Source organism: Macaca fascicularis, chromosome 1, assembly GCF_037993035.2.
Source record: "Macaca fascicularis isolate 582-1 chromosome 1, T2T-MFA8v1.1".
Classification (NCBI taxonomy): Eukaryota; Metazoa; Chordata; class Mammalia; order Primates; family Cercopithecidae; genus Macaca; species Macaca fascicularis.
The window spans coordinates 220,805,642-220,818,101 of record NC_088375.1 but is presented as its reverse complement, the minus strand read 5'-3'; the positions used below and the strand labels follow the sequence as shown (position 1 = coordinate 220,818,101).

General features: G+C 42.4%; 1 protein-coding gene and 1 long non-coding RNA gene across 4 annotated transcripts in view; one reads left to right on the top strand and one right to left on the bottom strand.

The window, feature by feature from the left end:
- Window positions 1-12,460, top strand: part of KAZN (kazrin, periplakin interacting protein) — a 1,227,887-nt gene that overhangs the window by 566,836 nt on the left and 648,591 nt on the right. The window lies entirely within an intron of this gene.
- LOC141409194 (uncharacterized) lies at window positions 7,331-11,219 on the bottom strand. The gene is made up of 2 exons (XR_012428291.1): window positions 11,144-11,219; window positions 7,331-7,788 (listed from the first exon to the last, which is right to left on the bottom strand). It is a non-coding gene; the product is annotated as an uncharacterized lncRNA (long non-coding RNA).

Genomic DNA, 12,460 nt, shown 5'->3' with positions numbered 1-12,460 from the left:
CTCTTGTCTGCCACCATGTAAGACATGCCTTTCACCTTCTGACGTGATTGTGAAGCCTCCCCAGCCACATGGAACTGTGAGTCCATTAAACCTTTTTTTCTTTATAAATTACCAGTCTTGGGTATGTCTTTATCAGTAGTGTGAAAACAGACTGATACAGAGGGATAAGACATTAAGATAATTATAATTTAAGTGGAATTAGTTTATTTGCTCCCTCTTCTGAACTGAGGGGAGAAGACATGACTAAAGCCAGCACAGCTGAGAGGGATGGTGACTGGCTGGTGGCGTGGGTACACAAATGAACCCCACCTATATCTTCACCTTGCCCTAGAGGTCACCATCCAGGTATATCCAGAATTGTGTATACCCTGCATGTAGCCAGGAAGGGGTTAAAATAAATTAAGAAAACAGAAACTGAAAACATTCCTGGGAGGGACCTGCTTGACACTGAGGCCATCAGCCTAAGATACTCTCCTGAAAGTCTCCTCTTGGGAAAGCAAGAATATGAATTCTTTCCTGGGTGATATGGTCTGGATGTGTCCCCACCCAAATTTCATCTTGAATTATAGCTCCCACAGTTTCCAAGAATATGGGGATATTTCCTATTTCCAATTTCCTAGAATATTGTTCTGGGATTGTGGGAGAACAATAACATTCAAAGCTAAAAGTCTCCTCTTGGGAAAGCAAGAAACCCCATTGGGATTTCCTCTTGGGAAAGCAAGTGGAGACTTTTAGCTTTGAATGTTATTGTTCTCCCACAGTTTCGCAAAATGCTAAATAGCTGTGCTCTTTCACTCTTTGTAGGAGAGAGTAGTAAACTGCATTGGTTTCTCTTGTTTTTTCACCAAAATTCCTGGCCACTAGGACAAGGGACTAAGAGTGGAGACTGTTTGTGATTTAGACAGGGAGCCCTTAGTTTTCCACCATACAAACCTGGGTCCTGGGAGCTTTCCTGTTCAGGAAGCAGATTTTCTTCCCCCATCTGTTTGCCAACTGCTATTCCACTTGTATATTTCAAAAGTAATAAAGGCCAACATTTTAATTAACCCCACTGATAGAACCTCATTCTGTCAGACTTTAGGATGATCCTAAAGTCCTTTTGTTTGCGGGGCTTAGCCTGGGAGAGATTTTGGCTTTGACCAGTGTACTAGTGTGTTCTCATGCTGCTAATAAAGACATACCTGAGACTGGGTAATTTATAAAGGAAAGAGGTTTAATGGACTCACAATTTCACATGGCTGGAGAGGCCTCACAATCATGGTAGAAGGTAAGGAGGAGCAAAGTCACATCTTACATGGATGGTGGAAGGCAAAGAGAGTTTGTGCAGGGGAACTCCTCTTTATAAAACCATCAGATCTTGTGAGACTTAGTCACTATCATGAGAACAGCATGGGAAAGACCTGCCCCTATGATTCAGTTACCTCCCGCAGGGTCCCTCACATGACACATGGAAATTGTGGGAGCTGTAATTCAAGATGAGATTTGCGTAGGGACACAGCCAAACCATATCACCTGGGAAACAATTCAAGGGTGAGCTGGTGGTGGTAGACAGCAATCTTTTATTAAACAGTACCGCTCCTTGTGGAGCAGGGCTAACCCATAGGCAGTGGGCCCAGGATTGGCAATTTACGAGCTCTTGGCAACTGTATTTATATTCACTTAAACCCACTTTTAATTACATGCAAATTAGGGGGTGGGTTAATGCAAATTGAGGAATGGGTTATTTAGAACTTTCTAGGAAAGGAGCTTTAACTTCTGGATCATTGCTATGAAAAAAGGTGGCAGCTTCTGGGTTGTTGCCATGGCATTTGTAAACTCATGGTGCTGGTGGGAGCATCTTATGCTAATGAGCAATGAGGGCAGCTAGGGATTGCTTTTTTGCCATCTGCTGATTTCTTCACTTTGTCTGGTCTGGACCAGATCCTGTATTGGTCAGCAGGGTTGTGAACAGAAAACAAGTCCTGCGGGTCTCCTATCTCACTTTAATCCCAACCTCTTCACTCTCCTCCGCGTCAAGTTTCCGCAACCAGTCCAGCTTTACCTTATTGGAATCACTCTATTAAGATTAGTGTATTTCTATAAGGTGCTTCTAAAACAGTTGCTGACATAGAGTAAGCACTCAATAAATGTTAGTGATGATTATTAGCAATATAGGCCTTAGAATTGGCAGTCTGTGTGTTCTTCCTTTTAATTATACTCTCTCGAGATTTTGATATATACTATGACAATTTCCAAACGATGTTCTGTAATCAATTACTATGACTTCTAAATTAAAAAATGAGATGAGATCCAGGCACCATCCTCAGCCCAAGAGTCTTTCAGGCATCAGTTAATATGCTTTCCCTTACCATAAAAATGTGGGGTACACATCAGTGTTACTAGCAAGCAGAAATAAAACAGAAAAAAGTCCTGCTACTCTCAGTGAAGCCCTGGTGTGGAGTCAGAGATAACCTCCCCTGCTCCATGCCATGGGGACCTAGGCATTCGCAGGAGTCACAGGCTGCAGTTCTGCTAATTCTGGGAAGTTTCATTCTGAGAGCTTGGAGGGACCCTTAGGCCGTGTCATGTTCACTTCAGTTAAACCTGAAGAGCACTAGGAAGACCATCTGTCTGGGAATTCTGTCTTGACCAAGTGGTGTGGGGCAGTGACAAAAGTCCTGAGCCGGGAGGCAAAGACCTGTCCTCCGGGATCTTTCAGAACATTAATTCACGGTGGAACCTCGAGCAACGCACGTTCCCTCCCTGGACTACTGTTTTGTCATCTATAATGGAGGGAGTTGAGCCAGATCACAGATCAGAAACTAGTAGCTGGGGAGAAAGTACAGACTGCAGGTGTGTGTTATTTGGCTTGCAAAGTAGTGTTACAATTTTTATTAATTAGTCCTCAACAGTTAAAAATTCAGGTTTTTGCATGAAATCTGACTGCTCTTAAAAAGTCTGGCAACACTCGGATTGCGTTTCCTTAGAAAAATAACTGGCCTTTCTCTCCAGACATGACATACACTCTTTGATTTGCACAAGTTCTCCCCTTCCCTCCAGAGCAGTCATTCACTTACATTACTTGCTTAGATAGCACTTACTGGCATTTGAGTTGGAGACTCCTAGTCTAAATGATTTTTTTTTTTTTTTTAAATGGAGTCTTACTCTATCACCCAGGCTGGAGTGCAGTGGTGCGACCTTGGCTCACTGCAACCTCCGCCTCCTGGGCTCAAGCGATTCTCCTGTCTCAGTCTCCTGAGTAGCTGGGACTACAGGTGCATGCTATCATGCCTGGCTAATTTTTTTGTATTTTTAGTAGAGACAGGGTTTCACCATATTGGTCAGGCTGGTCTCGAACTCCTGACCTCAAGTGATCCACCCGCCTCCGCCTCCCAAAGTGCTGGGATTACAGGCATGAGCCACTGCACTCAGCCTAGTCTGAATTATTTCTAGTGGTCCCTTCTGCTTGGGCCACAGGAATGGGGTCACCTTGTTATATAGCATGTTGCTGCATAGTAAGCTGTGCACCCAGTACACAGTGGCTTCAAACAACCCGTGTTTATTATATTATGTCTCACGATTTTGTGGGTCAGGAATCCAACAAGGCTTAGATGAACGTTTTTTTCTGTCTCGTATCATGTCTGCAGAGGTCATTTGCTGCTATTCAGCTGGCAGATGAGCTGGCATGGAGGGTCCAAGATAGCTTCACTCAGCCGGGTGTGGTGGCTCATGCCTGTAATCCCAGCACTTTGGGAGGTTCAGGTGGGCAAATCATGAGGTCAGGAGATCGAGACCATCCTGGCTAACATGGTGAAACCCTGTCTCTACTAAAACTACAAAAAATTAGCCTGGCACGGTGGTGGGCGCCTATAGTCCCAGCTACTTGGGAGGCTGAGGCAGGAGAATGGCGTGAACACAGGAGGCGGAGCTTGCAGTGAGCCGAGATTGTGTCACTGCACTCCAGCCTGGGTGACAGAGTGAGACTCTGTCCCCTGCACCCCTCCCCCCCTGCAAAAAAAAAAAGACAGCTTCACTCACAAGTCTTTTGCTTGACAGGGGTGACTAGAAGTCTGGGTTCTGCTGTACGTGTCACTTGGAGTACTGCAAAGCTTCCCCAGCACAGAACCAAGGTAGTAGGACTCAAATGGTAGCTCAGGGCTCCCAGAGCAAGCATTCCAGGGGACCCAGGCACAAACTACAAGGCCTCTTGAGACCTAGCCTTACAAATTCCAGAACATTACTTCAGCCACATTCCGTTGGCCAAGCAAGTCACTGAGGCCAGTCTTGTCATGGGGAAGGAACTTGGACTCAATAGGCAGAACAGAAAAGAATTTGTGCCAACTTTACCAGGTCAGTTATTCAAATTCTGCTCTCCTGAATTAAAGGATACTGATTAGGCCAAATAAAAACTGTCTTATAATAATCCATTATATAGTTATGTACCACATAATGACATTTTGGTCAACAACAGACCACATCACAATAGTGGTCCCATATAATTATAATATTATATTTTTTCTGCGCCCTTTCTATATTTAGGTATGTTTAGATATATACAAATACTCATCATTATGTTACAATTGACTGCATTTAGTACAGTAACATGCTATAAGGATTTGAAGCTTAGGCACACACAAGTGGCTATACCGTGCAGTCCAGGTAAATAGGAAGCTATATCATGTAGGTTTGTGTAAGCACACTCTATGGTGTCTCCTCACAGCATGTTTTTCAGAACATATCCCTGTCGGTAAGCAACACATGACTACACAAAAATTATGTCCCTGGCCCCCAAAGCAGAAAGACAGGTTTGTAGAAGAGAGAACTCACTCTGCACTGTGCCCACTGCTCATTTCAGTGACTCCCCATGACATGCAGTATCACACAGGACACTTTGAGTTACAAGGAAGTGAACTTCAAGTTTTATAAGAAAAAAACTTCAAGTTTTGAAGTTCAAGAATTGAACTTCAAGTGTTATAAGAAAAAAAAAGAGAAGACATGGATGGAGCCATTATCCTCAGCAAACTAATGCAGGAACAGAAAACCAAACACTGTATGTTCTCACTTATAAGTGGGAGCTGAACAATGAGAACAGATGGACACAGGGAGAGGAACAACACACTGGGGCCTGTCAAGGAGTGGGTGGGGGGAGGGGGAACATTAGGAAAAATAGCTAATGCATGCTGGGCTTAACACCTAGGTGATGGGTCGACAGCTGCAGCAAACCACCATCGCATATGTTTACCTGTGTAAGAAACCTGCACATCCTGCACATGTACCCCCGAACTTAAAAATAATTTTAAAAAAAAGAAAGAAAAGAAAAGAAGAAACGGCCGGGCGCGGTGGCTCACGCCTATAATCCCAGCACTTTGGGAGACCAAGGCGGGCGGATCACAAGGCCAGGAGATCGAGACCACCCTGACTAACACACTGAAACCCCATCTCTACTAAAAATACAAAAAAATTAGTCAGGCGTGGTGGCTTATGCCTGTAGTCCCAGCTACTCGGGAGGCTGAGGCAGGAGAATGGTGTGAACCCAGGAGGCAGAGGTTGCAGTGAGCTGAGATCACGCCACTGCACTCAAGCCTGGGCGATGGTGCGAGACTCCGTCTCAAAAATAAGTAAATGAATAAATAAATAAATAGAAGAAACTTGATTCACAGCAACAAAGGTAACTACGTTAGTAAACATAAAAGACAGTATAAATATGTTTTTGTAATTCCTTCTTCGGATTTTAAAAATAACTACATAAAGCAATTATGATAAAACTGTGCCAATGCCTTGTAATGAATAAAATGTGACTTGTATGACATTAACAGCACAAAAGAGGAGGGAGGATATTGTGCTTTATTTGAAGCAAAGTTTCTGTATACTGTTAAAATTAATTTAGCATTAATTTGAATTAGATTGTTTTAAGTTAAGATGCTAATTGCAATCCCCAGGGCAACCACTAAGAAAATAACTTAAAATATGTCATAAAAAAACAACAAGGAAAATAAAATGGTAAGCAGAAAATATCTATTTAACACAAAAGAAGTTAGTAATGGAGAAATGGTAGAATAAAAAAGACTTAAGATATACAGAAAACAAATAGCAAAATGGCAGATGTCAATCCTGTCCTATCAGTCATTACATTCCATGTAAATGGGTTAAACACTCAAAGCAAACGGTACAAAGATTAGCAGAGTGACTTTTTTAAATGACCCAATTATATACATTCTACAAGTGACGAACTTTATAATCTAAGACATAAATCGGTTGAAAGTATTAATAAAAAGATGGAAAATGCTTGATTCATGTATCCAAAAAGCAAAAAAAAAAAAAAAAAAGGGAGACTTTACATCGGCCTCAGTTGAATCCAGGAGTTCAAATGATGCTGCCGGGACTCAGCCTTACTCACCTAAGGTTTCTTCTCTGTTAATTCCACTCTCAGGTGATTCAGCCTCTCATGATGGCTCTCAGAAGCTCCAGGCTTAGCGACTCCAACAGAACATAAACTTCTTTTTCTCTACAGTACCAGCAAACTTCCTAGTTTGAGTTTCTTTGGCCTGCTTGGGTTAAATGTCCACAACTGAGCTAGTTTCCAGGCCCAAGCATAAATCACATGCTTTTCTCTGGAGGACAATTTGGCTTAGCTTCTCCTGACCAGTATGGCATGAGAGGAAGTGAGGGGTGTTCCTACAATGAAGGCCAAGAGGCTATCATAGAAGACAGGAGAGTGGATACTTAGCTGGCCAATAAACCACAAGCACCTATTACACATGCTTTTTGGGTTGGAGGCACATGGAAAAAAAGCCAAGCTAAAAAATCTATGAGGTATTCAAACATATGTCTTTATGTTCATGTTTTAATTGTCCAAAAAATTTTCTGCACTAACTTTAAAAATCTTTTTTAGCTCTTTTGATACATGAAACATGCTTGCATTGAGTTCTTAGAGACTGGGAAAAGGGAAAATGGAACCTGACATCAAGAAGCACTTGCTCTGCATCAGGCCCCTTTATATACCCAGTCTTACTCAAGCCATGAAACCCCAGGAACAAGATGGGGCTCTCAGACTTTTGAAGATGAGGAGACTGAGGAACAGGAAGTGCCCACTTTGCAGGGGGTAGTATGGATTCAGCACAGTCCCAGAGCATAGGGTCCTTTTCCCTGCACTGCACTACCTGCGTCATATTGCACATCATGCTATAGCTATGAGTCTTCCTACATGTCCACATTCAAGTAAGAACCGGGAAGAAGCCACAGACATGCCCAGGTGGGATTTGGCTTCCCAGCAAACCTGGGTTTGAACCTTAGAATCAAAGCTAAATTAGGGGTATTGGAGATTGAGTGCAGGCAAGACACAAAGTTAGAATTTCTTGGTTTTCACTTTACTGGAAAGTTATTTCACATCAGTGTCTGGTTGGTGGTGGTTTGTGTAAGTTGTACATTTATATTTTGCCTGCCCAGGCATCTCTGCAGGTGGGCATCATCAACCGTTTGCAAGATGATCTCCCCTTGATGATGGGTCATGATTCTCACTTTTATTTGCCTCTTGGTTCCAATTCGGGTCACACCAAATTTTTCAGTCTTTGGCTTCATCTTGGTATCAATGGATCACGATGAATACTGGGATTGTTACAGTTGACTGTCTCTTTCCATCCTCATTCATTGGCAGAGGCTGACAACCAATGTTGAAATCAGATGTTCCCTTCAGCCAGGTTTTTCTTTGAAAATGCTTCTCTCATTTTTGGTGGATTAAGGGCAACAGTTTCCTTAATGTCTGCTACTGGACACAACCACTCAGAATCTCAGCCATAAAAAGGTGGGGTGCTGCAATCAGATTATGGGGGAATGTGTGTCAGGCAGGTAAAAAAAAATCTGCTATATTCCCAATGAACGTATAAAGTGTTCCAATAGATCTTTTCTATTGACATTATTTAGCCAGCAGTCTGAGGACAGCAATAGTCTAAATGTAAAATATAGCACTTTTATTTATCAGGAATGAAAAACCAGTCCCCACACACGGCTAGTGAAAACTAAAAATTAGGAACTTGGCTTTGTAGGAGACATGAAACCTCTTTCACTCCGTTCCATTCCAGCCCAGTTTTTAAAAATGAAATGGAAGGTTATTTTGCTAGCAGAAAACTGTTACTGTTGCTGAATTTGCTAAGAAAATTGGGCAATTTATCAGTGAAGATGGCAACAGCAAATATACAGAGTTGCCAGAGGCATTATTTTGCCATCCTAGGTAGCATTAACAAGTTAAAAAAATTCTAGGTTCCAGGATGGCAATAATGAATTTTGGTCTCATGAGCAGGAAGATAGATGGCAGGTATATTTTCCCCTGAACATGTCCTGATGGACACCAGGCTTTTCTGGAAAAGAGGCCATGATGTCAGATTCTTATTAGCATTAATGATGGGTTGTTCAACAAAATCTCTGCACCTGGCACTACAAATGTCCCTGGAAGATTTGGGACCAACCTCAGACATAAGTGACTATTTGCTCTTGCCAGGTTAGCTCTTTTCTATCGGTATTCCGTGTTGGTTTTTGGCTTTGAATAATGTCTTATTTTATAAAGCACCAAGAAATAGTATCATGGTTGGGAGCCAAATGGATGGTGTTGCATTGATACGGCTAACACTATTAGGAGGGAATAAGTGAGTCTGGGTGGTGATAATGTTGAGCAGCAAAGCTGTTGTTATTGACCATTTTATAGGAACAGGTTCTTTTTAAGGCTGCATGCCTACATATTTCAAACAATGCGCTTGAGAAATGTCCAAAGACATACAACAAACAGAACGAGAATAAATGCTGAGTTGAGACAGATAGCCCAGCTTGAAAGTTCTGTTATGAAAAACAGGAAATACAGATACAGGCAGGATATTATGTCAACTAGACTGATAAAACACGAAGCAGCCTCCTTAGGAAAGGTGTTTTCACGGTCCCCTCGGTAAACACTTAGCACTTGGGGATAGCAACAAATTATTGGGGAAGGTAGTAAAAGGTGTGGCCTTGGAATTAGACCAGGGCACAAAAAGGAAGACAAGAGGAAGGAAAACTAACCACTGTACATACACCAAAGCAGAGAGAAAGGTTATGCCAAATCCACCATTTGACAGTCTGGTCATGTCCATTACAGTGGGCAGTTTTCTTGGGACAAAATGTTGCACTAAGTGAAGAGATTTTTATCTTAGAAGAGCCACATTAGCCAACAATTTGGACCCCGTACAGAGAGAGAGAAAGAGAGAGAGAGAGAGAGGATATATTTTTCTTCTTGGAAAGCCTACATAAGTAAGCAGCTTTCCCTGTGGACCAGAGTTTACTTTGTTTGCAGGCAAAGGTAGGTAGAGGTGGATATGAAGAGTGTGGGCAAAGCCAGTTTCAGTGCCTTTGTGTTCTCCATGGACTGCACCATCTTCTGCTCTGTAGCCAGTCTCCAGGATGGCTCCTGAGGACCCCTGCTCCCATGACTCTTGGCTTTGGGTAGTTCCCTTCCGCATTGAATAGAGTATGACTTTTGAGACTAGGTTTAAAGCTGTGGCTTCCGTCTGGCTCTCTTGGATTGTTTGCTCTGAGGGAAGCCAGCTGCCTGTTGTGAGGACACTCAAGCAGCTTTTTGGGGAGGTCCCATAGTGAGGTATTGAGGCCTCCTGCCAATGTCCACATGAGTGGGCTGCCTTGGAAGTGGGTCTTTCACACCCAGTCTAGCCTTTTGGTGGCTGCAACTCCAACCAATATCATGACTGCAACCTCATGAGAGACCCGGAGCCAGAACTACCCCGCTAAGACATTCCCAAATTCCTGACCCACGGAAACTGAGAAATCATAAATGTTATTGTTCTCAGCCACTATATTTTAGGGTAGTTTGTTATACAGCAGTAGCTGATGAATACAACTGGCTGTCCTTCTTGATTTGGGATTGCCTCTATAATTATAATTTTAAAGTATTTCAGACTTTTATATTAAAATATAATAGAGCAAGTAACATATATTCAGGCATAAAAGGGGGTAAAATTACATGTCCTAGCACACTATTCTATACAATAAAAGTCAAAGAAAATGGGATTTTTGTGTGCAATTTCATCTGAAGGGCTGAAGCTATGGTACACACAGGGACATTGTATCGAGTTGGCTTTTGCTCTGATTGAGCCATTGGCTTTTGCTTCCATTGAGCCCATGAAAGAGCCACTGGGGAACTTTGAGTAGAGGAGTGGCAATACTGAACTGATGTTCCAGAAGACAGTCTGTGTACCCAGACCACCATGTACCCAAGTACATGCTAGCGAATAAAAATGACCTGCCCCTGCCCTCAAGGTGTTTTCAGGCTCATTTATACTCAGCCACACTGGGAAAGCTATCAGTCTTCCCTCACAGTTAGTCTGTACCTTGGGATTAACCCTTACATAGGAAGAGAGAGCTAGGAGGAGAGTCAGAGCATTCTATTTGCCCACAAATGTTCAGAAAGGCATGAACAATTTGTTCTTTGGCTCTGAAACTGCTTAACTTAGGTCTAAAGACCCATTGGAATTGTTGCCATGTTACAGAGTCTCAGAAGTTCTAGCACTATGTATTAGTCTCTTACCCGCTGCTATCACAAAATACCTTTGAGTGGGTAATTTACAACAATGGAAATGTACTGCGTATTGTCCTGGAGGCTAGGAAGTCTAAGACCAAGGCACCAGAAGATTCAGTGTCTGGTGAGGGCTCACATTCTGCTTCATAGATGGCACTTTCTTGCTGCGTACTTACATGGCAGAAGGGTGAACAAGATTCCTTGGGTTTCTTTTATAAGAACACTAATCCCATTCATGAGGGCTCTGCCCTCATTACTTAATCACTTCCTGAAAGGCCCCACCTCTACTACCAACACACTGTAGATTAGGTTTCAACATATAAATTTCAGCCATACAGAAACCTTCAGACCATAGCCAAGTGTCCAGTCAGTTATGCTATGGTAACAAACAACCCCAAAAGCTCAGTGCTTCAAATGACAAAGATTTTACTCTTGCTCATGTTCCATGCCCAATGCAATGGGGAGGAGTCTCTGTTCACTGTAATCATTCTGGGGCCCAGACTGATGGAGGTTCTGCCATCTTATGACAACACCGTATCAACATGAGGCTGGAATTAAGTGGTTTGCCCTGTTTTTGCCCAAGGAATTGAACAGGGCATTTCTTTTTACCTTTTGTTGGCCAAAACAAGTCACATGGCCACCCCATCTTCCAGGGGGGTAAGGAAGTGTTATTCTACACATACCTGGAAGTAGAAGAAAACAGAATATTAATGAGCATCAGTAATGCCTGCAACAAAGAAGCTTCTTCTTTTTTTTTTCTTTCACAATTTGCTGGAAAAAAAATAAGGAGAGAGAAAGACAGGAATCACAGTTTGATTCCCTGAGATCTTTGTCTCTGTGAGATAGGAATACAGTGAGGTGAATCCTAAACTGGCTTTCCTTATTCTCAGTGAATTAGTGTTTTTGTTTTTATTTTCTTACCAAGGACCTATATATGTTCAAGGTGCTGTGCTGGGTGCTATAGAAAAGATACAAAGTCGATTAGATATGGTCCCTCCCTTAAGGGAAGCACATGGCCTCTCAGTTTTAACATAGTTATGAGAGTAATTGCCTGTAATAATTATTTAATATGTTCCAGAGATAAATACACTTTTCAGTTTCCTAATGTCTTTTTTCTCCAAGTAGATGATAATGGAATGATCATTCCATTAATTACCAGTTCAAATTTCTTCTCCGAATTTTTCTCTGTGATCAGAGAATGGAAACATGGTCCAGAATGCTGAGCTATGTCACACCTTGATTATGTTTGAGGTTTATCTTTAAAAAGGGCTGCAAGATAAAATACAGGATACTCAGTTAAATTAGAATTTCAGATTAACAGCAAATAACAAATGCTTAGGACATACTTATACTAAATGTTTATTCCTTGTTTATCTGAAATTCTAATTTAAATGGGTAGCTTATATTGTTATTTGCTAAACCTGGCAACTTTATCTTAAAAACTCTTGACCGGGCATGGTGGCTCATGCCTGTAATCCCAATACTTTGGGAGGCCGAGGCAGATGGATCACGAGGTCAGGAGTTCGAGACCAGCCTGACCAATATGGTGAAACCCCATCTCTACTAAAAATACAAAAATTAGCTGGGCATGGTGGCACGCGCCTATAGTCCCAGCTACTTGGGAAGCTGAGGCAGGAGAATCACTTGAACCGGGGAGGCGGAGGTTGCAGTGAGCCGAGATCACACCACAGGATTGTGCCACTGCACTCCAGCCTGGGAAGAGAGCGAGACTCCATCTCAAAAAACAAAAACAAAAAACAACTCTTCATCATCACGGAAGCCTCAACCACTTCTAATCTCATTCTGTTCCACCTCCCTCGCCATCTCCACATGTCTATGCCACACCAGCCCTACTAGCCTCGTTTCTACTCCTTTAAGAAGCATGGCATGCAACAGGGCCTTTGCCCGTGTTGTTTCCTCTGTATG